Source organism: Lygodium microphyllum, chromosome 17, assembly GCF_053477565.2.
Source record: "Lygodium microphyllum isolate KBCC chromosome 17, Lygodium_microphyllum_v1.1.10, whole genome shotgun sequence".
NCBI lineage: Eukaryota > Viridiplantae > Streptophyta > Polypodiopsida > Schizaeales > Lygodiaceae > Lygodium > Lygodium microphyllum.
Window position 1 is genome coordinate 146391506 of NC_141151.1, and position 26116 is coordinate 146417621.

Sequence of the window (26116 nt, forward strand, 5' to 3'; positions counted from 1 at the left end):
TTCTCCAACTGAAGGATTCACAAAAAATTCATTTTCCCAATCAGGTGATTGAATTGATTATGCATGACCCACAATTTCCTTGACTTGTTGAAACACTTCCTCAGCCTCTTTAGTCCACTCTAAAGGATCCTTCTTGGCTACCATCTGTAACAGATAGAGTAACTGAGATGCCAAAGGAATGAGACTTGGTAGATATCTTACCTTATGAATGAAATTCATAAGTTCTTTAGTATCTATAGGTGAGACTAAGGTTAGTAGGGCTTCCACTTTTTTAGGATCATGCTCTATACCATTTTTCGAAACTATATGACCAAGAAGTTTTACTTTTGGTTGGGCTATCTTGCATTTTTTGGGATTTAACTAACAACTGTATCCATCCAATCTTTCAAATACTTTGTCAAGTTTTCACAATGTTCTAATCTTGTACTATGAACACAAATATCATCATTGAAATCTCTAACAAAACTCCTTAATGTTGAGATATTTGCAATCACACCTACTTTAGTCCCTTTGTATACGACAGCTAGGCTAGGAAGATGCAGTCCATTCTAAGAAGAGAGACAAAATCCCATATGCATAGTGGATGTTAAGTGCTACCAAAGAACTCTATATAATGATGTACTTGAATTATCACTTTCATATGATGATAATGCAATAGTACTTGTCTCTTCTATCAAGTGTTTGTGTCATTGTTGTCCATACACAAGATTGTGTTTATGAGTTCAAGTCTCAATCTTAAAACCTAATTCACTTTTGTGTAACAGTTGTCTACATTGTCATGTCAACATGAGTTGTGTCTTTATATTCCATCCTCCATAGCTTCCGCCTTTGCCATGCTCTATATCTCGCATCTTGTACATGGTATTAGAGCACAGTCGAGCATGGGAATGCTCCTCCAACTCCATTGTACTCTCATCTAGCTCAGCTTGAGCTCAGTCTAGCTCAAGCTAAGTCCAAGAGCTCATATTCTACTCCTTCATTTGACGTTGTGGCAACCATAGCCAGCAACACCCTATCAGCTTGAATCTCCTGGATCTCTCTCCACAGGTCATATCTGAAACTGCTCTCTTTTGGATATTTGTTTCTTGACTCCCAAGGCTTCTTTGTATTACTTAAGAGCTTGACATTAGCAACTCCATAGCTCAACATTGCTCAAATTGTTAGCACTACCATAGCCTAAATCTGTGACCTACAGGACATACCTTGATTAGAGTCCCTGCATCTCCCAACACAAAGCATATCTCCTCTTGTTTCCTTCTAAGGAATCATTCCTTACATCAGGGCGCTTCATCGTGGCACAACACATCATGACATTTATCACCCTCTGCTCTAGCATTCAGGAAATTGCGAGGACCTGGCTGAACTGCGCCTACTGATGATTGCACTGATGCAGCCATCACTATAGGCCACAATCTAGACGAGGATCGTAGGGCTTTGATAGGCCTTGAAAATAGCTACATTTTCATTAGAAAAGTTTTGAAAATGATCAACTATAGCTCTTGCAATAAGCAAAAAACAAGGCCCTTGTCATGAACCTTAAAATCCACCATAGCCAATTTTCCACTCAAGCTCAAAAATCTCATTATTTTCTCTCTCCTACCACCTGGAGCAACACACTGCCACTCTGATCTATTGTCCCAGCATCAAATCAAGGAGGGGAAGAACCTGGAAAGATTGAAGAAGGATCGATGACCCCGAACAAAGAAGATTCAAGCTCAACATCAACACAGACATAGTCTCCACATAGTGTGTTTTCACACTGTCCTTACTTGTGTCTCTTGACACATTGTAATCTGCTCTTCCACTGATAAATCTCAAAATTCTGAAGTTGATTTGCTATTGTTCCTGTAAGTCTAACATGGGTAAAGACTCTTCAACTGCTCGATTCAAAGGAGTTGGGTTTCACACCTGGCAAACCCGCATCAAACTCATCCTAATGAAGAAGGGCCTCTGGGCCATTACCACTGGAAAAGAAAAGAAGCCTCCTGATGCGGATCTTATTGTAACTTAGCAAAAGAATGATGAAAAGGCCTATGCCATTATCAAACTAGAGCTAGACGACAACTATATCCACCATGTGGATAACTGTGAGACCTCACAGGATACATGGAAGAGACTTGACACCTTGTTCGATGCATAGTCTAAGTCATCAAAGTATGGTCTCCTGATTGAGTTTTTCAGGCTTGAAATGAAGTCCAGCACATCACTTGCTAGACATCTAAAATACATGGAAGGACTTCTAACCCAACTTGCAAGAATCAACATTAAAATGGAAGAACATGTTTGCATCAGTGTTCTACTTAAGAGTTTGCCTCCTGAATATAATAATGTATCAAAAACTTTAATCAACATGCCAAATCCTAAACTTGTTGATATCTAGGCATCACTATTAGAAGAGGAAAAGAAGATAAAAACTAAGGAAGAACCAAGTACCTCTAGATATGAGCATGCATTATATGTTGGCAACAAGTACAAAGGCAAGAAGGATCAGCTCTTCTGTGACTTCTGCAAAAGGACCGGGCACACCGAGAAGTTCTGCCATGCAAAAAAGAGGTCCCAAAAGGCATATCTAGTCCAAGAAGAAGAAGAAAATGGAGCAAAGGAAGAAGAAGAAGAAGACCACCAGGAGAATGACAAACCTCATCAGTCCTTCTATTCAGATAGACTTTTTTAGTTTTGTGTTTCCTAGCCCTAATGTCTCAAACATAAACTTGTAAAACTTCTTAGTTATCCTTGTACTATAGCCTCTGTACACTTTGTAAGGCCCTTGCTACAGCCTCTGGATGTTCATCATGTTTGTGGTACCCACACTTAGCCTTTTCTGCGACAGCCTCTGGTGTTTTGCCATGTTTATGGTGTGCCCACACTTGCAGATGTTGCTTTTACTAAAGCCTCTACACACTTTGTACTTTTGGTTGTGATTGAGGAGGGGTGTTGAGATATTTGCAATCACACCTACTTTAGTCCCTTTATATAGGACAGCTAGGCTAGGAAGATGCAGTCCATTCTAAGAAGAGAGACAATATCCCATATGCACAGTGGATGTTAAGTGCTACCAAAGAACTCTATACAATGATGTACTTGAACTATCACTTTCATATGATGATAATGCAATAGTACTTGTCTCTTCTGTCAAGTGTCTGTGTCATTGTTGTCCATACACAAGATTGTGTTTATGAGTTCAAGTCTCAATCTTGAAAACTAATTCACTTGTATTACAGTTGTCTACATTGTCATGTCAACATGAGTTGTGTCTTTATCTTCCATCCTCCATAGCTTCCGCCTTTGCCATGCTCTAGATCTCGAATCTTGTACACTTAAGTAAGGAGCTAGCACTCTATTTACCCTCCCTTGATACCAAGACGGTCCATTACTAAGTCCAAAAGGTAAAACTCTATAGCAAAAACAACCCCATGGTGTTATGATAGTCGTTTTCTTCTAATCTTAAGGAGCAATGGGTAATTGAAAATATCCATCACAAACACTATACCTTTCAAAACCTACAACTGAATCTAAAATTTCATCTATGAAAGGAAGCTGGTAATGATCTCTTTTTGTGATGGCATTTAGAGGTTTATAATTTATACAAATTCTCCAATCTCCAGTTTTCTTTGATGCTATAACTATTGTGCTGACCCATTCTGAATATTCTACAAGATAAATAAATCCTACTTGCAATAATTTATCTACTTTTTCTTTCAAGACTACATTTGTTTTGAAGTCAAGGGTTTTAACTTTTGACATACTGCCTGGCATCTTCTTTCAATTCTATTTTTAGCCCTTTCCCTTTCATTTCTCTAATTTCTCTGTTTGAAGTTGCAAAAAGATTTGGATACTTATTGATGAGTGTATGATATTGTTTTCTTTCTCCTTCTGTCAAATCTTGACTCAATGTTTTTTCCAAAAACTTTCCTTTTTCTGTGGAAATTTGAGGTTGTTCCATTAATTTTTATTGTTCCTCTAGTTTCCCTTCTTCATCATCTCCAAGAAATCCGTCTTTTTTATTTCCTTTAACATTTACAATTTTGACTTTATTTGAAATTTCTTGTGAAAGTTTTTCTTCTGAGGATGATTCTTCATTCTTTAACAGGAACAAAAGCCCTTTTTCTTTAGAAGAAATATTTAAATTAGGATTTTCAATGTTTCTTGATACCCTTGAAACTATTGATGGTCCGATATGAGTTATTGACTTCACTCAGTTTCCTAAGGATGTTTCCTTCTTTTTGTTTTTTTCAATGATTATTGATGAAACTTTTGGATCTAAATCACTTTCTGAACTTTCATTCTCAATTTCATTTTCATCTTTTGTACTATCACTTTCCTCTTCTTCTTTGCTGGTATCCTCATTTACTAATTCATTTCTCAATGCCATATCAAACTTCTTTGCTACTCCTCTACGGTCATAAATTGTTATGGTTCCTTTTCCCCAATGTTGTATTTCTCCTGCCTTCCTAAGCCTGGGTCTACCTAGGATAAGTGGAAATGCTCCTAATCCTATTGGCATAACATGACAAGTGATTTTCATTGCAACTCCATACACCTTGACTTCAAGATTTTGAATTATTCCTATACATTTCACTTTAGCATTATGTTCAAGCCTGATTCAAAATTTGGATCCTACAACTATTCGAAGTCCAAATTGTTCTACACATGCTTGAGTAATCACATTGACTTGTGCTCCTCCATCTATGTAAGCCTCTCCTATGTTTTGGTTTTTATACCAAGCATCAACTACAAGACAAATATCTGGCAACTCCTCTACACTCAAAACTCTTACAATCCCTTTTTTTCTCTCTCTCCCTTTCAGATTTACTATTTGTTCCATTGTCCTCTTATGCTAGGGCACAACTCCATCAACTGAGCAAAAGCTATATCAACTTTCCTACCCATCATATCCTTTTTAAGGTCATAGTCACTCACTCCTTCCCCCAAAGGAATATTAGTAGCATGATAATGTTTTCTAAGCACTCTCGATTTATTTTCTTCTCTCTTCTCTTTGTTTTTCTTTGTCTTTCCTCACTAGCCTTACTAGTTTCAGGTTTATCTCTCTCATCATCTCTTCTTCTTTTAATTGCAGGCATTACATCAACAATTTTACTTTCCTCTTTTTTATTTTCTAAAAGAATACAATTTATGGAACTTTTCCCTTTTTCCTCTTCATCCGATCTAGGTTCTTGAGAAGTGGAATCATTTTTTATTTCTATCCCAAAAGCATTCTGTCTGTTAGAAAAATTTTGAGGTAAGGGATACATATCCCCTCTTGCTCTAGGTGGATACAAACAGTTTGTACTTATATCACCTATCTCTCCACATGAATAGCAAGTTACCATTGGTCTACGAAAATATCCTCTACCATTTCTTCCTCTTCCACCTCACAAATTTTCTTGATTATATTGTCTCATTAGTCCTCCATTACCTCTTCCTAAGGGTCACCCTCTTAAAGCTCCTAACCTCATGTTTTGCATTTGACCTGATAATTGATCTTCAACTTCTGGTGCTAGTTAAGCATTTTGTCTTGCTAAGATTTGATAATTCTGTTCATCCCTTTGCTAAGTTTGATCTGTATTGTCAATAGGTGTTCTAAATGCCTCTCTTTTTTTAATTTTCTCAAAATTTCTCTCTTTTTCTATAGTAATTATCACAACTTCCTGAAAAGTACTAGGTTCTTTAATTTCCAAATTTTTCCTTACCTCTCCCTACATCTATTCTACAAAATGTTTTATTTTCAACATTTATGGAGCTCTCTCTCCTAGGCATAAAGATACATTCCAACGATCCCAAAGTCTAGTGTACTCCATGGGAAAAAATTCTATGGTCTGGTCTTCTCTCTTCTGGCAAGTTTCTATTTTTCTCCAAAGATCCTCGGTAGTCTTAGTTTCCTTAAAACAGTCAAGCTATTTTTTAGAGTGTCAAAGTGGCACAAGAGACCTAAATAGTAAATTTTCATGGAAAATAAATTGAGTGTGGATCAAGAAGATGGAGTTTTTCTAGATGCATTTCAATACCATGAATCCAATGCAAGTCTTCGTTCATCAATCAGAGGTTGTTTGAATCTCTATTTAATGTTTGCAAGATATGGCATTGTGAAGCATAGGTAGCTGAAAATAGTGTGACGGAGCTAAGGTTGATAGATTATGGTGCCACGAAGCTAGGCATCTTGTCAGATCACGATTTCGATCTCATTTTCCCCTTCATCTAGGCTGGAACCACTCATTATAGACAAGTGTGAACATGCAAAAATGATCGGAATATTTTAATGATTTGTATTAATGACCAAGTAGTAGAGCTTTAAGCTCATTTTTCTTCACGAGATAGGGGGATGCAAAATTTTTTGGGTTCCCTCAAATCCATCAATTTCATTATTTGGCAACTGGGGGAGAGATGGGGTGTAATGAATGAATCTGAGAGGAGCGAGGGTAAGAGCTGAAGAGACAAAAAGAGAGCAAGAAGAAGAGAAGAGAAGACTAGAAAGAGGAGAGAGAAAGATAGAAAAACGGAGAGAAGGAGGGAGGAAGCCATGGAAGCTGAAGATGAAGGTAAAGAGTATGTTCTTGATAATAACAAATTACCCTAATCTAGGACTGTGACACCTTCTATACCTTGGACAGTGTGACTGGGTGTTTAACCCCTAGTTTGTATGTATCCTGCTTGTTACAATCCATCCCTACCTTGAAGATTTTTGCCCTATAAAAAAAAGAGAATTGGAGGGGAGTGATGGGTAGGTTTAGGGAGGTGTGTAGATTACTTCTCTAATCCATATTACAATGAAAATGGGTGGGTAAAGACTAGGAATAGCATGATGTCCATGACTGGCCTGTTGAGGTAAAATTGTCATAAATTTTGGTATCCTGCTCCAAATGGGGCATGCCGCATGTTGAAATAGATCTTATGAAGATTTCTTTTAGCCTATGTAGGATGCATATGCGTGCAATTTGGGTAAGTACAAATTTATTCTAAAACAATGTACAGGGTGGTCAAATGGGGGCATAACTGGCTAGTCTTCAATCCATTGAGCCGCTTGGAGGTGGGGAATTTCATTGAAAATGGTGGTTGGGCACCAAGAGGCTTCTTCCAGGGGTAGGCCTTGCCATTTGATGAGGTATTCCTTGATGGATTGAAACCTTAAGTACTTATCTCGTTGCCCATGATTGCCTCAAGGATATATGGAGTGATGGCTTCTTCATCTATGGGGGGAAGTGCTTCCATATAGTCCATTGAGGTGCCCATGAAGGGTTTAAATTAGCTGACATGAAACACATTGTGGATTTTGGTGGTAGGGGGAAGCTATAATCGGTAGGCCAAGTCATCGACTCTCTTTAGGATATCCAATAGGGGGCCATAGAAGCGGTGGGCTAGCTTGTTATTGCTACCCTCTTTAAGAGTGGAGTAGCAGGACTTAGGCACTTTCAAGAGAACCAATTCCCCTTCCTAGAATTCCAAATTCCATATTTTCTCATCAGCATAGAGTTTCATGTGTGTTTTTGCCTTTTGAAGATTAACTTTGCATTGATGAAGTAGGGCTTGCATGCTATCCAACTTAGCCTGAATCTCAGGGTTTATCTTATCATTGAATAAGGCTATAGGGAGGGAAACCTTATACCTATATAAGGCCTCAAAAGGGGAAACCCCATGCTAGAGTGGGTGGCGTTATTATAGGAAAATTCAAACAAGTGGAGCCACGTATTTCAACTGTATTGTACATCATGGAAAAAATGCCTCAAATATGTCTCAAGCCATTTTTTCACTCTTTCAATCTGGCCATTGCTCTAAGGGTGGTATGTAGTCGATGGAACAAGCTTGCTACCCATGGATGTGAAAACTATCTGCTAGAATTTGCTCATAAACTTAGCATCCCAATCATGTACTATGATTTGTGATAAGCCATGCAACTTGAAAACATATTCCATAAATTGAGTGGCCATCTGAGAGGTAGTGTATTGGGTCTTAGTGCGGATAAAGTGGGAAGCTTTGGTGAGGTGATCAAATACCATGTAGATACTATTCCATCATTTATTGCTCACGAGGAGGCCAGTGATGAAGTCCATTGTGATATGAGTTCATTTCCCTTCAGGAATAGGGAGGGGATGTAAGAGACCAGCATGCTTGAGTGTACTATCCTTGTTCTGTTAATGTTGAGAAATAAGCCAAAGTCTAAGGCATAGTCTAAGCCTTATCATATTGTTGTATGTAAAGTGTCCTTAAGTTTGGGGGTATCTATCTTTTGAGGATACCATTTTAGTGTGTGGACTGTTTTTGAGATATGGTGGGAGAATATTGAAGAAGATGAGAATGAAGAAAGCTTGGGCCTCTCCTTGTCTCAACCACCTTTCGTTGTGCATCCCCATCGAATCTCTCATATACTTTCATTTGGTATCAGAGCGGGAGTCAAGGATTGACGTGAGGAGCGCGTCGAGTCGAGTCTACATCAGATTGAAAGCTTGTTGTCCGTCATTAAATGAGGTACAAATCCCTATTTAAACCACTCAAAGCAAGTACATCAATTGGAAGAGCTATTGGGGTTTGAATTTGTGGGCTATTGAGCTCACATTGAGGGTTTTCTGGAAGCCAAAGGAGGGGCCTATCTAGTATAATTCCCAATCGCAACGCAGATCCATGGAGGAGGCACGGGCTTTCCTTCATTTTGGCTGAAAGGGTCTGCGCCATTGCTAGGAGGGGGCTTGTCTGCAAGTGCTGGTAGCACTTCTGATCAGAGAAAGGTCACCTTTGTTGATAACAATATTATTTCACACAGGTTCTAGATAGTGGTCTCTGGACACGAGTGTATACAGCCTGCGATAACGTTTATCAATTGAAGCGGCAGCTGGAGAAGTAGTTTGAAGGGAGACCGTAGCCGAGCCAAGGGAGCGCCTGCTGCCAGGTCGTCCACTCCCTCCCAGATCACAGTGTGGCATCCTAGCAGCATCCAGTTTTGCAGAGAATCAATGGAAAGAGGATACAATCTAGTGCCAGAGCTCCAACATTCCGAACACAAGTTCAAAGCTCAAAGGAGAGAAAGCGTGTGGAGCCAGGCCCCGAACAGACAAACTGTAGGTCGGGCCGAAAACCCTAGAATATACGCGTCAAGAGGAAAGCTACAGAACATTCCTTTTTTCCTTCCCATGTGGGAGATCAGAGTTGTGTAAAAGTGCATTTGCCGACGCAGAGAATGGCTGGAATGGCGATCATAAGGAAAGAATGAGCATACAATCTTTAGATGCAATGAAGAGACTGCGAGGAGTGTTAAGTGAAGGTCTGCACGAGAGAAGGGTGATCCAATGCCAAAGGCATCCTGCAAGAGAGTGACAGGAATTGTCGCGCCCTCACGGAGAAAGCCTGCGGCCGCACGAACGCCATGCCGCGCCCAAAGCAAATCCTGCGATGACAAACTAACAGACATGCAGAGACAGAGACAGAGAGTGATGTAAATCCAAGGTTGCAGACTATTGCCATTGCTGCTAGAAAAAGGATACAATCTAGCACCCCCTGGTTACGATTAATATGTTTTTTATAAGGCTTAAAGAGCCTTATTACTAAGCCTTATCCACTTGATAAAAATCATGTTCACATGAGAGGGTTGGAAACCAAATAATTGGAGACCATTTTCACATTGTACAATGTTGGAACTAGTTATGCTGAGAATTGGTGCATTTGACACAGATTTCACACTGCAGACAGAAGAACTAGATGTTTTGAAGGCTAAAATGACCGTTTTCATGCCATTTTCGGCTGCGATTTTGAAGGTAAAAAAATTACAGAAAAATTCGAGAAAATTCTATGTAGCTTCAACTTGACTAGGACTTCATTCTTGGCACAAAAAGCTGCATAAAAAGAGTAAGGAAATTGTTCAATTTTAAGTCTGTATTTTGATGCAGTTTGGGTCATACAGACATCGTGTGGAATCCGATTTGGATGGTTCTTGCTGGGAACTGAATGTATGACATGTTGGCATCATGGATGGATATATATGACAGTTTTTCGACACATCTATGATAGTCATATTGCTGAATACCATTTCTGGACAGATTGTATTGTTGTTTTCTTCTGAATTTGCAGCTATCATAATGTTTGACACGGCACAGATCACTCAGATCGTGGGGGAAAAATTGACCAAAGACAACTATAGCGTTTGGTCCTACAGGATGGAGAATTTTTTGATGGGTAGAGGTCTATGGGATCTCATAACAGGTGATGATGAATGTCCAGAAGTTCTCGAACATCCAACTGAAGAGCAAAAGAAAGCGTACAAGGATTGGACTGGGAAGAACTGGAAGGTTTTGCATTGGATCTCCATATGTATTTTAGAAACATTGATTTCTCATATAAAAAAGGCAAGTACTTATAAGGAGGCATGGAAAATCATAGAAAAAATGTATGGAACATGTACAGAGGCTCATAAGATACAACTTAAGCAGAGATTACATGGTGCATGGGGAGGCAATCGCAGTATCAGTGACTATGTGGCAGAAATCAAGCAAATTTCAAAAGACCTTACATCCAATAATGCACCTGTTGATGATGATGATTTAGTGTGAGTGACACTAAATCAGCTTGGACCAGCTTTTAAATCTTTGGATACCTCTATTTCCGTTAGGGGAGGCTCTATGCCTGACTTTGAGGAGCTTATTGGATTGCTACTTAGAGAAGAAATAAAGTTGGGATTGAATGCATCTAGCAGTGGTAAAAATGCAGGTGGAGATAGTGTTTTTTATCACCAGAGAGGTCGTGGCAGCTCATCTAGAGCTAGAGGCTCTTCACCTGGTCGTAGTAATTATGGTTTTTCTCGTGGAAGAGGCAACTTTGGTCGTGGTGACTTCATGCATAGAGGCAGGGGGAGATCTTTCCCTAGAGGTAGAGGACGGTCTAGTCCTTCTTCACAAAGAGATGGCACTTATCATTATTATGGGCATTTTGGTCACTTTGAGAGGGATTGTTATCAAAAACATAATGCTATGTCTAGGGGTCGTGGAAGGACCCAATATGGCCAGTATACAGGCACTTATGTTAGTACAGGTTATGGACCCAGAGGTGGATCGCCTAGAGGTCATTTATTTGCTATGGAGCATGTGCTTGGGAGCATGACTCATCCTCCTCGTGAGAATGATTGGTTTTTGGATTCAGGAGCTACAAACCACATGACTCATCATGCTGAGTGGTTTGATAGCAAGAAGCAAGTGCAGAATGATGAATATGTTGCCACTGGTGATGATACTTTACACAAAATTACTCATATTGGTAGTGTGCCACTTGTTAGTAAAGATGGGATTGAGAACAAGCTTGGTGATGTACTTTATGTGCCCACAATAACTAATAACCTAGCATCGGTTGGTCAATCAAGGATTGTAGGTGAGATTCAATAAGTTTGGATGTTTCAGTGAAGAGTTCCATAATGGGAGAACTGGCAGGGTGATTGCTCATGGTAGAAAGAAAGGGAGATTGTTTGCTTTGGATGCAGGTACTCCAGTGATTCAAAAATCTATGTATGTTGAGAGAGGACATGGGTAAGATGAGGATGTGGAATTATGGCATAGATGGATTGGTCATGTTAATTTACAAAGATTGAAGCAAATGCAATCAAAACAGATAGACCGTGGTCTACTACATTTAGGATATGTAAATTTTGATCATGTATGTGAGGCTTGTCAATTTGGCGAGCAGTCCAGATTGCCATTTCCAAAGAGGAGGAGAACAAGCAGCTATCCTTTGGAAATAATACACTCAGATATTTGGGGCCCATGTCAGAATGTTTCCATGAGCGGAAAATGTAGATTCTATATCACTTTCATTGATGATTTTAGCAGCATGACTTGGGTGTACTTTATGCAACATAAAAGTGAAGCATTTGAAAAGTTCTTGGAATTTAAATCTATGACTGAAAAGTAGTTTGGATGCTACATAAAATGTTTGAGATCAAATAATGGTGGAGAGTACATGTCATATGAGTTTTGTGACTTCTTGAGAGATCGTAGTATCAAAAGGCAATTGACATGCACGTATACACCTCAGCAAAATGGTGTGGCTGAAAGGAAGAATTGGATTATTGCAGAGGTTGCAAGGGCAATGATGAACAAAATGAACATGCCATTGTCATATTGGGCAAAAGCAATGCATACTGCAGTTCACATTGTGAATAGAACACCTACAGCCTTGATTCATAATATGTCACCATATGAGAGAATGTATGGCATGAAACCCACTGTTGCATACTTTAGAGTCTTTGGATGTGTCTATTATGTTCATGTTTCGGATGATTTGAGGAAGAAGATGGAACCTAAGGCTGTAAAATGCATTTTCCTTGGATATCCTGATGACAAGAAGGGATACAAATGCTATGATCCAGTGAGTAAGGAAGTATACATAAGCAGGGATGTCAAATTCACTGAATATGAATCATGGTACAAGCCCAAAATTGCAGTGGATGTTGATTCCTATGAAAGCAATGATGATAATGGCTATGGAAGGAAAATTTCAGCAAACAGCAAGGCTGAAAATCAGCATGTGGAAGATGCTTCAGGACCTCAAGAGAAGGTGGAAAGCAGTGGTAGCTGCAGTCCATGGAGTGGTAGTTTGAGAAATGCACAAAGGAGTGCAGAAGTTGCAAAAGGTAAGAGACCAATGATTGAAAGTTCAGAAGATGAATCTATAGATGATGAGTATGGCATTCCGCATGTTAAAACACCTGGCACTAGAAGTGCAGGAAAGTATGTTCCACCACATGCTAGATCAGATGAGACACACGGTAGTGCACCTCAATTGAGAAGGTCAGAAAGAGTAAGGTATCCAGTTGATAGATAGACTTATAATGGGTTCATTAAGATGCATTATGCATACATGGTTTCTTATGTACAACGTGTGGAGCCTACTTGCTTTGAAGAAGCAATAGAGAGCAAAGAGTGGAGACAAGCAATGGATGAAGAGATGAATGCACTAAGGAAAAACAAGACTTGGGATTTGGTGAAACTACCTTATGGCAAGAACTCCATTGGATGTAAATGGGTTTACAAGGTCAAATGTAAGTCGGATGGTTCTCTTGAAAGGTATACAACAAGGCTAGTTGCAAAAGGATATGTACAAACTTATGGTTTGGACTATGAAGAACCATTCAATCCAGTAGCTAAAATGACGATACTAAGATCAATAATTGCTTTGGCTTCTATCTATAGTTGGAGGATTTATCAAATGGATGTGAAAAATGCATTTTTGAATGGCAACTTAGAAGAGGAAATGTACATGGATCAATCGGAGGGCTATGTGGATCCAAAATACCCACATTATGTATGCAGGTTGAAGAAGGCTTTATATGGACTGAAGCAAGCACCAAGAGCATGGTGTGATAGAATCAGCAAATTCTTATGCAGTATGGGATTTCAGTAGAGCAACGCTGATTATTCACTTTATGTGAGGCATACAGAAGATGGTATGGTTGTTTTGGTCATCTATGTTGATGATCTCATTATTACAGGTACACTTGAGAAGGAGATTACTGAAGTCAAGTATGGGTTACATAAAGAGTTTGATATAAAGGATATTGGTTTGTTGAGATACTTCTTGGGTATTGAGGTTATTGACACACCTCATGGTATATGGCTGATACAAAGGCAATATGCATTGGAGATGTTGGAAAAATATGGCATGATAGGATGCAAACCGGTTGATACACCATTGGATCAAAATGCTAAGTTGATGGATGATGGATCTTATGTTAAGGATGTTACTATGTTCAGAAAGATGGTTGGTAGTCTTATCTACTTGACCATTACAAGACCATACTTGAGTTACGCTGTTGGATTGGTAAGTCAATTTATGTAGAAACCATGCAAATCACATTTGGATGTAGTAAGAAGAGTTCTTAGATATGTGAAAAAGACAGCTGGATTTGGGTTGTTTTATGAAAAAGGAATCAAGGCTACACTGTTTGGATACTCAGATGCAGACTAGGCAAGTAGCTCTATGGATAGAAGATCTACTAGTGACTATGCATTCTCATTTGGATCAGCCATGGCAAGTTGGAGCAGTAAGAAGCAACCTACAATTGCTCTATCAAGCAGCACTGAAGCAGACTATAAAGGCATTGCATTGGCAGCATGTGAGCAGACATGTCTGAGATTGATCCTATATGACATGGGGATAGAGATTGATGCTGGAGTTATTATGTATTGTGGCAATGTTAGCAGCATTATGTTGGCAAAGAACCCAATCTATCATGCAAGGACAAAACACATAGAAGTGCACTATCATTTCATTAGAGAAAAAGTCATTGATGGAGAGATTGACTTGGTCCATGCGAAAACCAATGACCAAGTTGCTGGTATCTTTACCAAAGCATTAGGTAAAGATAAGTTTGAGTACTTCAGGAATGCACTTGGAGTCTTATGTGTGCAAGCTCATTCTCAGCTTGAGGGGGAGTGTTGAGAAAGAAGCCAAAGTCTAAGGCATAGTCTAAGCCTTATCATATTGTTGTATGTAAAGTGTCCTTAAGTTTGGGGGTATCTATCTTTTGAGGATACCATTTTAGTGTGAGGACTGTTTTTGAGATATGGTGGGAGAATATTCAAGAAGATGAGAATGAAGAAAGCTTGGGCCTCTCCTTGTTTCAACCACCTTTCGTTGTGCATCCCTATCGAATCTCTCATATACTTTCAGTTAGCATGGAACACATTTGATCACAAAGTCCTTGACATCCCTCTATAAGTCTTTCCAATGAAAGCTCTTGGCAATCTTGTCATATGTTTTGAAAAATCCCAAGTAACAAGTAGTGGGTCAAGAATGCATCTCTTCCATGATCTTTTGCATGAAGGGGAAAGTGTGTGGGATGAAAATTTTGCCATGGGACCAAATAAGGCCATGCTTGTAACATACCCATTCCAAGCACATTTTAGTGGTCCATCGAGAAACAAATCTAAGCGTCGCTGTCCAACAGTCCCAGGGAATGTTGCGAGGTTTGCCACCTAGGGTTTCCTGAGTCTTCCGCCTCGCAACAGAACGTTCACAACCAAACCCACTAGTATCGACTTGAAATCAGGGTTCCTAGGGCCAAGGTCTCCTAACAATATTCTAGCGTCAAGTTTTGGACATCCTAATTTATGCAAAGATACCCATTTTTAAAGTAGATCCATACCGCACTTGGTTTAAAGAGAATGGAAGACGAGAGGGATGCATCGCTCAACCTCTTTGCCTGTTTACCGCAACACAGAGGATCAAAAAATGGAGCAGAGGAGCAGGAAAATGAAAGAAGGAGATAACCGAAAGGGAACAAGACAAAGGAAGGAAAAGGTGCCTTGGATGGAAGTCAGACCTTGAAAATTTTGAATTATGACCTCTCCAGAAGGCCTCAATGTCGCCTCGAGAAAAGGAAAGAGTAAAAGCGTACCATTAATTGTGAAAGTGCTCCCGAATCCTTATAAAAGAGTGTCAAGCTCACTCCTGTGCAAATTGTATGCATTAGTTGGGAATGGGATAAGTTAGAATGGTGGGAAATAGGAAAAGAGAGCCTAGGCTAATGGCCCAGGCTAATGGCCGTCCATGAAAAAAGTCAGGATGACCGCCCAAAAAGTAGGGCATGTATATAAAGTTCAAAAGTGAATGAGAAGCCCATTCTTGTGTGTGGCCAAAGCTTCTTATTCTTATTCTCTTGTTCTTCCCTTATTGCTTGTGCTTGAGTGAGGGATTGAGGGAGTGAGGGAGTGAGTGTGTGAGAGTGAGGGATCGTGGAGAGGAAGCTCCCCATCTGTCAAGATTGTGGGAGAGAAGGAAGGAGTCTCACTTGTAGCTTTCTTGCTTGCACAATGGGGGAATACACACAAGGGTGGAGGCTGAAAACAGTTTTCCTCTTCTTAATTGTGTAAGCCAAAAGAACTCTCATACAAAGAAATAGAAGAACCCTATATATGGGTCTCAAACCAAACTCAACTAACTAAGGTGGCATACTAGCCAAGCCACGAACTAGAGTAGATAAGGATAGCTATCATGTAGCTATTATTCATGGGCGGTATACCAACCGCATCTGCAACTAACACGTCGGTGACATAAATGCACAACGGTCACCCTGGCATATCACGAGTGGAGCTCGATATCTCAACACTCCCCCTCAAGCTCAATCCCAATTCCTGCACACCAAGCAGGTCTCTGAACTTGCATAGCTTCTCTGCGCCCAATGCCTTCGTGAATATGTCAGCTACCTGATCCTCAGTGCTGACATAAACTAAATCAATAAGACCTAGTAAAACCCTCTCTTGCACATAGTGATAATGCACCTCAATGTGCTTTGTTCTAGCATGATAGACTGGGTTATTTGCCAAGTGTATACTACTCATGTTGTCACAATAAATGACAACTGGTCCATCTGTAGACTGATGCATATCATAAAGTAGCTTATGCAACCAAGCTACCTCACATGCAGCCATTGCTGTACCCCTGTACTCAGCCTCTGTGCTAGATAAGGCAACTGTAGGCTGTTTGTTGCTGCTCCAAGTGACTGCAGCACTCCCAAAAGAGAACACATATCCACTGGTAGATCATCTATCAGAAATACTACCAGCCCAATCAGCATCAGTGTATCCATGCAACTGTATCTGAACCCTAGTCTCATAAAATAGTCCATACTGCAATGTGGACTTCACATACTTGAGTATGCGTCTAGCTGCATCCAAATGCGGTTTCCTTGGAGCCTGCATAAACTGACTTACCAATCCAACAGCATAGCTCAAATCTGGCCTGGTAATAGTCATATAAATCAAACTTCCTACTATGCGTCTGTACATAGTAGGGTCTTCTAGAAGCTCACCTGCATCTGTGCTCAGCTTCACATTCTGCTCCAAAGGAACTGAAATAGGCTTACAGCCTGTCATCCCATATTTGGACAGCATGTCCAATCCATACTGCCTCTGCAAGAGCTGTATCCCACTTGGTGATCTAATCACCTCAATGCCCAAGAAATAACGCAGCTCTCCCAAATCCTTCATCTCAAACTTCTGCTTCAATAGCATTTTCACATGAAGGATATCTTCATCACTGTCACCTGTCATAATCAAATCATCAACATAAATGACAAGTAGCATAATACCTTTCTCTGTTTTCCTCACATAAAGTGAGAAATCTGCCTTGGAAATCTGAAAGCCAATTGTGACAAGATACTGTCCTATCTTGTCAGACCATGCTCTAGGTGCTTGCTTCAAGCCATACAAGGCTTTCTTCAACCTGCAAACAAACTCAGGATAAACAGCATGCACATAACCTGGTGGCTGCTCCATATAGACCTCTTCTTGCAAATCACCATGCAAGAAGGCATTCTTTACATCCATCTGATGTAAAGACCATCCCTTTGATGCAGCCATAGCAATGACTGCTCTTACTGTTGCCATCCTTGCAACCGGACTGAATGTTTCTTCATAGTCAATGCCATATGTTTGTGCATACCCCTTGACTACTAATCTTGCCTTGTATCTGTTCACAAAACCATCTGCATTGTGCTTCACCTTATAAACCCACTTACAGCCAATTGCATTTTTACCTTTAGGCAAAGGTACCAATTCCCATGTAGCATTTGCTTCTAAGGCATCCATTTCTTCATCCATGGCTTTCTCCCATTTTTCTTTTCCCATGGCTTCCTCAAAAGAAGTGGGTTCTGGTTCCTGTATCACTTTAACCATATATGCATAATGAATGGCTGTAAATCCATCATATTTCAGCCTATCCACAGGATACCTAGCTCTCATAGACCTGCGCAAAGTAGGTTCACTCCCAGGTGCTCTCAAAACATCCCTGGTCTTCCTTACTCCACGTGTAACAATAGAAGGAATACCCAACTCATCATCAATGCTCTGCTCTGAGCCACTGGATTCACCATCCACATGAGAGTGACCTGCATTCACATCAAACATGGGGTGATCAACCTTCTCTTTTCCTTTTCGTGATACTTGCATACCACTATCTGCATTACTTTGAGAAGATTCTCCTGATCTCAATCTGCCTGTCCATGGCGAAGAATGTGAACCACTGCTAGAGGACGCTCCAGGTCCACTAATATTTTGTGACTGCTGCTGTGAATTCTGTGCAGCATTACCATTTTGTGCATCTACATCATCAATCACATTTACTGGTTTATACCAGCTACTCATCTCATCAAAAACAACATCTCTGCTCACTGTAAACTTACGAGTAGAAGGGTTATAGCATCTATACCCTTTTTGCTGCAGAGAGTAACCAATAAAGATGCACTTCTCAGCTTTTGGATCCAACTTGGATCTCAGCTCATCTGGCACATGTACATAGGCAATGCAACCAAAAATTTTCAAATGAGAAATATATGGTTTCCTACCAGTATACCTCTCCTCTGGAGTCATTCCATGTATTGCTGCAGTGGGAGTCCTCTTCATTATGTAGACTGCTGTAGCAACTGCTTCAGCCCAATAAAAATCTGGCAATGCTTTTTCATTGAGCATGGCACGAGATACCTCTCCAATATGCATGTTTTTCCTCTCTGCAATTCCTTTTTGTTGTGGGGTATAACTGCATGAATATTGCTGCTTTATGCCATGCTCCTGCAAGAACTTTGCAAACTCATTTGAGAGGTACTCTCCCCCTCCATCTGACCTTAGGCATTTTATTTGCAGACCTGTTTCTTTTTCAGCCATAGCTTTAAGGATTTTGAAATGCCCAAAAACTTCACTTTTCTTTTTCATAAAATACACCCAAACTTTTCTGCTATAGTCATCAATAAAAGTGACAAAATAATGACAGCCTCCAAGAGATGCAGCTTTAGTAGTCCACACATCAGAGTGGATTAATTCCAATGGCTTCTCACTCTCTTGAACATGTCTAGGAAATGGTTTCCTTGCCTGTTTTCCAAACTGACAGGCTTCACATACCTTATGCATTTCTGCAACCTTGAATTTTGGCAATTCTGCAACAATATTTTGTGCCTGCATTGATTTAAGTCGCTGTACATTAACATGACCAATGCATTTATGCCAGATATCAATATCTGCAACTACACCGGTCCCATGTGCAAACATTGTTGCACTCAATTCAGACATGTTTGCATCCAATGTAAACATTCTGCCCTTCTTCTTTCCTTTTGCTATCAAGCGACCTTTATTTTTCATATCCTCAACAAAGCATCCATCAGGATTAAATCTGACTTGCAAGCCCTGCTCAACCATTTGACCGACAGAAACCAGATTCTTGGTGATATTCGGGACATGAAATACATTGGACAGGTATTTCTTTTTCCCATCTTGCATAGACAAGGGAATTTTTCCAATTTGCACAATAGGATGTGCAGTATCATCATCAGTCTCCACAAATCCTGGTTTTTCCATTTTCCTTGCATCCTCCATCCATTCTGCATGACCTGTCATGTGGTTTGATGCACTTGAGTCAACATACCATACATCATTGCTTTCTTCTGCACTTGTCACAGAATTGTTCATGTGCTGCACCATGAACAAATGCTCATTTCTGTCATCACCCTGTCTGCTAGAAGATGCATAATTCCCTTGTTGCAGTTTTCCATTCATGATGTCATTCTGCTTTTTATAGCAGTCTTTAGCCATATGACCCATTTTACCACAGTAGTAGCATTCAACATTATTGTTTGCATTTTGACCTCTTTGCCATCCACCACGACCTCTTTGGCTCCCCCTGCCTCTAGAGTTACCATGTCCTCCTCCATAGGACTGGTTTTCTTGAGTTTGCTGCATATTCTGATTTCTACCACGGCCTCCAAATCGGCCTCCTCTACTTCTGCCTCTACCTCTTCCAGCATTTGAGTAGAAGATAGCTTCTTTTGAAGTTCCTCCTGAAGAAGATGCACCACCATTTCTCTATTCCTCAGAAATTAGAAGAGCAATCAACTCCTCAAAATCAGGAAATCTTTCACGAAGTGAAATGGATGTCCGAAACTGTGCATAATCCTTTCCTAGACCATTCAAGGTCACAGAAACTAAATCATCATCTTCCACTGGTGACCCAATGGAAGCAAGTGCATCTGCAATCTTCTTCACCTTCATGTGGTAGTCGTTGATGCTTATATTTTCTCTTTGCACATTGTGCAACTCTTGCTTGAGCTGCATTTTCCTGGCTTGCGTATTTGTGCTATACATTTTTTACAAAGTATCCCATGCCTCCTTTGGCGTACTTGCATCCTGAATATGCACAATCATAGAGTCTGAAATGCTGATAGACAGCCAATACATAACTTTCCTGGCTCTCTCATGCCATGCTTTAAATGCCTGCATTTGCTGTTGATTGGGAACATCAGGAAGAACTGGTTCTTCTTCATTTCCTGCAACAAATTCCCAATATCCTTTTCCCATAAGGAAATTCGTCATTCTAAACTTCCATGCTTGGAAGTTGTTCTTGTCAAGCTTTTCAGTGACAATCTGTGAAAGAGAATCAGATGCCATTACAGAAGACTGCAAAAAATTATGTCACTGCTAAAACCACAGCTTCACCCTCACAAGGAAAAATCTGCAAAACTGTAGAACAGTGGCTGCACAGCATAAAACTGGGCCTTTTCCTGAGTGCGTGCGTAAAACTTCCGCCTCCAAAACAGGCCTCGAAATGGCCTCAAATCAAAAAAACAAGGTCGCCGAGGGCTAAAGCCCTCACCCGCAGCATATACTGCCCTCTTGCTTCACCGTGAAGGGCGTCTCAACCTGAGACAATGCACTCCTGCACTTTCCGACTGTGCTACCTGCAGAGATCTGCTCCCAAAACAAAAAATGAAAGCAACACTGCTCCTCTTACCAGAACACCGCGAGCTTGGCTTTCTTTCTTGAGCTCCTTACCACGAACAAGGCTGTGATACCATGTCAAGATTGTGGGAGAGAAGGAAGGAGTCTCACTTGTAGCTTTCTTGCTTGCACAATGGGGGAATACACACAAGGGTGGAAGCTGAAAACAGTTTTCCTCTTCTTAGTTGTGTAAGCCAAAAGAACTCTCATACAAAGAAATAGAAGAACCCTATATATGGGTCTCAAACCAAACTCAACTAACTAAGGTGGCATACTAACCAAGCCACGAACTAGAGTAGATAAGGATAGCTATCATGTAGCTATTATTCATGGGCGGTATACCAACCACATCTGCAACTAACACGTCGGTGACATAAATGCACAACGGTCACCCTGGCATATCACGAGTGGAGCTCGATATCTCAACACCATCTTCTCTCTTCATCTTCTCTTCTTCCCTTCTCTTCTCTTCTCTCGCGCAGCTATAGAGGATGGATCTTAACGGAGAGGGCTTGAGGTTGCTTGAGCTTGCCGCAAGGATCATGGAGCTACCGGAGTGCAAGAGAGAGGAGGGAACTTGATCAAGCATCAAGGTATGCTCACTACACCCGTAAGGTAGACATTGCGCATCGGTTATGTGAGAAGTAGCCATGGCCGCTCGGTTTGAAACGCTTGATCAATAAGCGGTCCGTAGGTCTCTGGGTAGAGCTCCCTAGCTCCCCTCCATTTTGGTTCCGTTGCTGGAATAGACGGAATGGATGCTTGAGCACTGCACGCATCGAATGGAGCATAGAAGTAGGGTTTGCAAACCGAACCGGTGCTCGAGATAGTTAGGAGATTTAGGAGGTTTTAATCCTTGGAGCAAGTAAGTATTTTGATTTGTTGTTGAATATTAGAGTAGGACCATCCATTTCCATCTCTGGTTTTGATTTTTGTTGCATTAGGTTAAGATTAGGATAGAAAAATAGAAAGGGTTCTGCTACTACTGAAAACAGGAAAATAGGGGCATAGATTCAGATTTCTGGCTAGAAGAGTGTAAGGGATTAGCTTTTGAGGTTACAGCAGGCTGGGATGGGGCAATAAGAGGCCCAGGGAACCACGAAAGACCACATTTGACATTTTTCCTTGTGAGAAGAGAGTGAGATTGAGAGCCAGGGATAGAGAGAGAGAGAGAAAGAAAGAAAGAAAGAAAGTTATATTAACGTCTTCTAAAGACCAAAACTGGCCTATGAGACAAACTGTGATACAACTGATGAGGTCCAGCTATCCAAAAATAAAAGTGCTGAATGAAAAGCTAAAAACTGGAAACTGAAAATACGGTACTATGAGTGTGATAAGTGTCGTGTATGTGTATGTGCGTATGTAGCTCTGGTACTCAAGATAATGGCTACAAAAGGGGAACAAATGTCGGCTGTGATAGGGGAACAACTGTCGGCTATGATAAAGTGGTGCGATGTGTATATGTAACAGATGCAGGGAGATATACTATCCTGGGATGTAGTAGCAGTCGTCAAAGTTGCTAATAGTAGTGATTCCTCCTGGATGCAGGATGTGGTACATCGGCGATGGAGAAAGAGCAAACTGGAGATCTGAGATCCAATGTGTCGAGTGTCGTCGGATCTCAATCTGCTATCGATGTAGATCAAGAATCCTCCGGATCTCCTGTCGGTGTGGCTGTGGGGTCCGAAACCCACGGATCCTCGTGCGGCGTCGGGTACGCTGGTCCTCAGCCTGCTGTAGTGTGAGCCCGGAGGTCTGGCTGGAGGCTGGTACAGTAGCTCTCACTCTGTATGTCTGAAAGAACTGTGTAATAGTCGTCTGGGTGGGCCCCTCTCTGACTGGGACCCGCTATGTGCTCTGCTCTCTGATGTGCCATGCCTCTCCCAGAAAACGGCCAAATGATCTCTGATCCATATCAGTCATACATCCCTGAAGTGAGCTACTCAAGGCATCTATATCTCAACTCTGATTATACCGGGCATCTGAGAACAAAATGCTCCTCACTCTCCACCTCTGATCTGCAAAGGGGGCATATCCTCTCCTCCCGTGGGATGCCACTGGCTCTACCACTCTCAATCATAAGCTGATGTGATGATACCCTGAGCTGTCCAATAATAATTCTCAATCGATGTGGCATATAGATCTGCATATATCTCGGAATCTCTATGAATCCGTGGTCTGATATGCTCAAGAATTGTGTATAATAATGTGCCATCTTCAATGGCAGTGGCTGTGCAGGGCTGACCCATGTCCTCTGTATGTAAATATGCCATATCTCCTGTCTGATGACTGTGTTTCTCTCAGAGAGAGAGGGTGTAAGTGGGAGCCTGAGTATCATATAGAAGAGGTGGGAGTCTATCAATGTTCAGCCCATGTCTGTCAAACCAAGCTCTAGTCTGTGCATACCATGATGTGGTATCCCCCGCTCGAGCCATCTCCTGAGATGCCATATATGGTCTGTATGCAATGCGATCTCTGTCCATATCCTGAAATCTGTGTAGAAAGCAGACTGTTTGAAATAATGCCTCGACTAGCATGGGTGGTGTGGCAAGCTTTGCTCGCACAATGTCATGTGGGACTGAGGCCTTGCTGCGAATCAATCTAGATATCATGATCACCTGAGGTCTCTCCATCGATTTCCATACATAATCGGCAAGGCCTGGCCCCCATATAGCTGCTCCATACATCAGTGCTGGAGTGACTAGAGTATCAAAGAGCCACCACTTGGTGCGGGGCTCCTGGAAATGTGCCTGATGACATTGTCGCTCCATAAGAGCTAATGCTGAGTATCCTCTAGTGAGGCGGTCACGAGCTGCCTGTGTCATCGAGAAAGTCCCTGAAGCTGCTGTAAAGGTGACTCCCAAATATACATATGATCCAGTGACCTCAATACTCCCTCTTGCTGCCATGAAAATACTCTATCTGCATCTGAGCTGATGTATGGAATATAAGAACCTTGGTTTTACCAAGGTTCACTGTCATGCCTCTCTGTATGCAAAAATCATCCAATGCTAATAAATGTTGCTATAATCCCTGAGCTGAATCTGAGACCAACACAATGTCATCTGCATATAGTAAGATATGAACTGTGGCTCCACTGAGATCTATACCTCCACCGGCTCGCTGTTGAATAAACTCTGCTATCTCATCAATGTATAGCCCAAATAGAGTCAGTGAGAGTAGGCATCCTTGTTTCACACCAATGGTGCTCACAAGGGGATCTGATATACCTCCCGGACATCTGACTCTGCCAGTAACCCGCTCATATAGTGCATAAATACCCCACATCATGTCATCATCCACCCGCAGATCAAGTAGACGTCTGAAAAGCCTCTCTCTCGAAACCATGTCAAAGGCTTTGCGAAAATCCACAAAGCAATAATACAATCTCTGTTTCTTCACTCATGTCTGGTCGATCAGACAATAGAGAGTGAAGATGTGGTCTATGGTAGAAAATGCCCATCTGAACCCTGCCTGTCCAGGTGTGCGCATGCACTCTCTCTCTGCCAGCGTGCTGAGCAACTCCTCCATCACCGTGCCATAAAGTTTGGCCAAAACTGGCCCAATCATGATGGTCCTATATGTGTTAGGATCCATAAGATCCCCTGACTTGTGGATAGGTACAATGGTGTGCTCTGTCCACGAGTCAGGGAACCCCTCAGACAATGCACGGTTGAAGAGGTGAGCAATGAGTGGAGCCAATGTGTCTCTGCCATATATAATATGCTCTGCCTGAAGATCAAACTGGTCTCGAGCGCGGCCATGCTGTAACCGTGAGATAGCATGTTTCACCATACTAGTGGTGAAAAATGATGAAATACCCGGTCTCGGTGTACATGGTGTGGGTATCAGCGGCTGTGCGGGTACATGATATAAACTCTGTGCGTATCCATGCCATACTGCAGGGTCATGTATCGGTGTGGGTGATCATGGTTCTCTGATCTGCCTCCATGCCTCTACACAATCTCTACTCATAAGAAGGTGGTATATATCCCAATATCTCTCCTCCTCCCATTCCCGCTTTTTACGACAAAAAAGAAAAAAGAGAGAATTGTAGGGAGATCTTTGGAGTGCCGATCGATTTGAGCGCCACAGTGATTCCAAGTATTGCTTGGCATTTCCTTGTATTGTTTTACACTTATTTGGAAGGCAAGGATGACTCCATGGAGTAGGCGTTGGGTTTTGAGGCATCACGCGCAACCCGCGGGTAGTCATCTGCGCTATCAGACCAGTTCGAATAGAACCACCCGATTTGTAGAGTTAGACTATTTGACTGCGAGAATCAGACCACCCTATCCGATCCAATTCCCAGAATCGGACCACTGTGAGAATTGGCTCCAGTGCCAAAATCGGACCATTGGTCCTAGTGCCACTATCGGACCACTCGACCCATCACAGTACTCGAACCCCCCTGTTCGACTAGGAAAATTGGACCAAAGTAAAATCTGACCACCCTATCTGAGTCTGAAAATTGGATCAACCGCGATAATCGGACCACTTTTCCTAGTGTGAAAATCGGACCAACCCGTCTGATTCCCAGAATCGCACCACTTCACCAGAACTTAAAATAGAGGGTTTTTAAACCTGCCCTGCCACCCTCTTCACATCTCTGACCCTCCTAGAAACCCAATTTAGCCCTTAGAAGCCAGAGACGAGACAGGATAACCAAGGATTCATCCCAAATAGCTAGACACTGAGTAGACCGAATTTAGAACTTGACATGACTTTCGGTAACCAACCAACCAACTCTAAAGCAGAATAGAGAACGCAGCATAGATTTTCGAGTAAGACCTAGATCAGCCAAAACCTACGCTTAGAGCCATATCAGGCTACGAACGTGAGGGAAAGAGTGGAGGTTGCATTGAGCATTGCCTGCATTGGGACCTCACCTTTGATTTCATCACCAAAGGTGCACTACAAGAAAAGAAAAAGCATGTTTTTGCACTGAGCCCTAGAAAGCACGAAGCACAACTTGTGAATAAGATTGACAACTGCTTTCAATAACAAGGAACTCATCAAGAGATATAATAACATCAAGGAATCCCCTATTAGGAGAAGATCCAAAACATAGTTGGGTGCTTGAGAGCCCCATCAATAGGACCCTAAGAGGACATGAAGATCCAAAAGGTGACAACATAGAGGATTAGACGCTGCCGGAGCTACTCAAATTGATCAACGACCTTGTGGAGCTGGAAGTGGGAGAAATGTCAGGATCACGAGGCAGACAAGGAGAGGACCGACTGGACTTGGGAGAATTCCCAGTCTTAGTGCAGGAGTTAATCAATGAATATGACTTGTTGACTAGGACGGTAGTTTAGGGAAGACCAGTAGAGGAAGTGGTAGCAAACCTAAAAGAGGAAAGAAAGGCAATTAGAAAGGCGCTA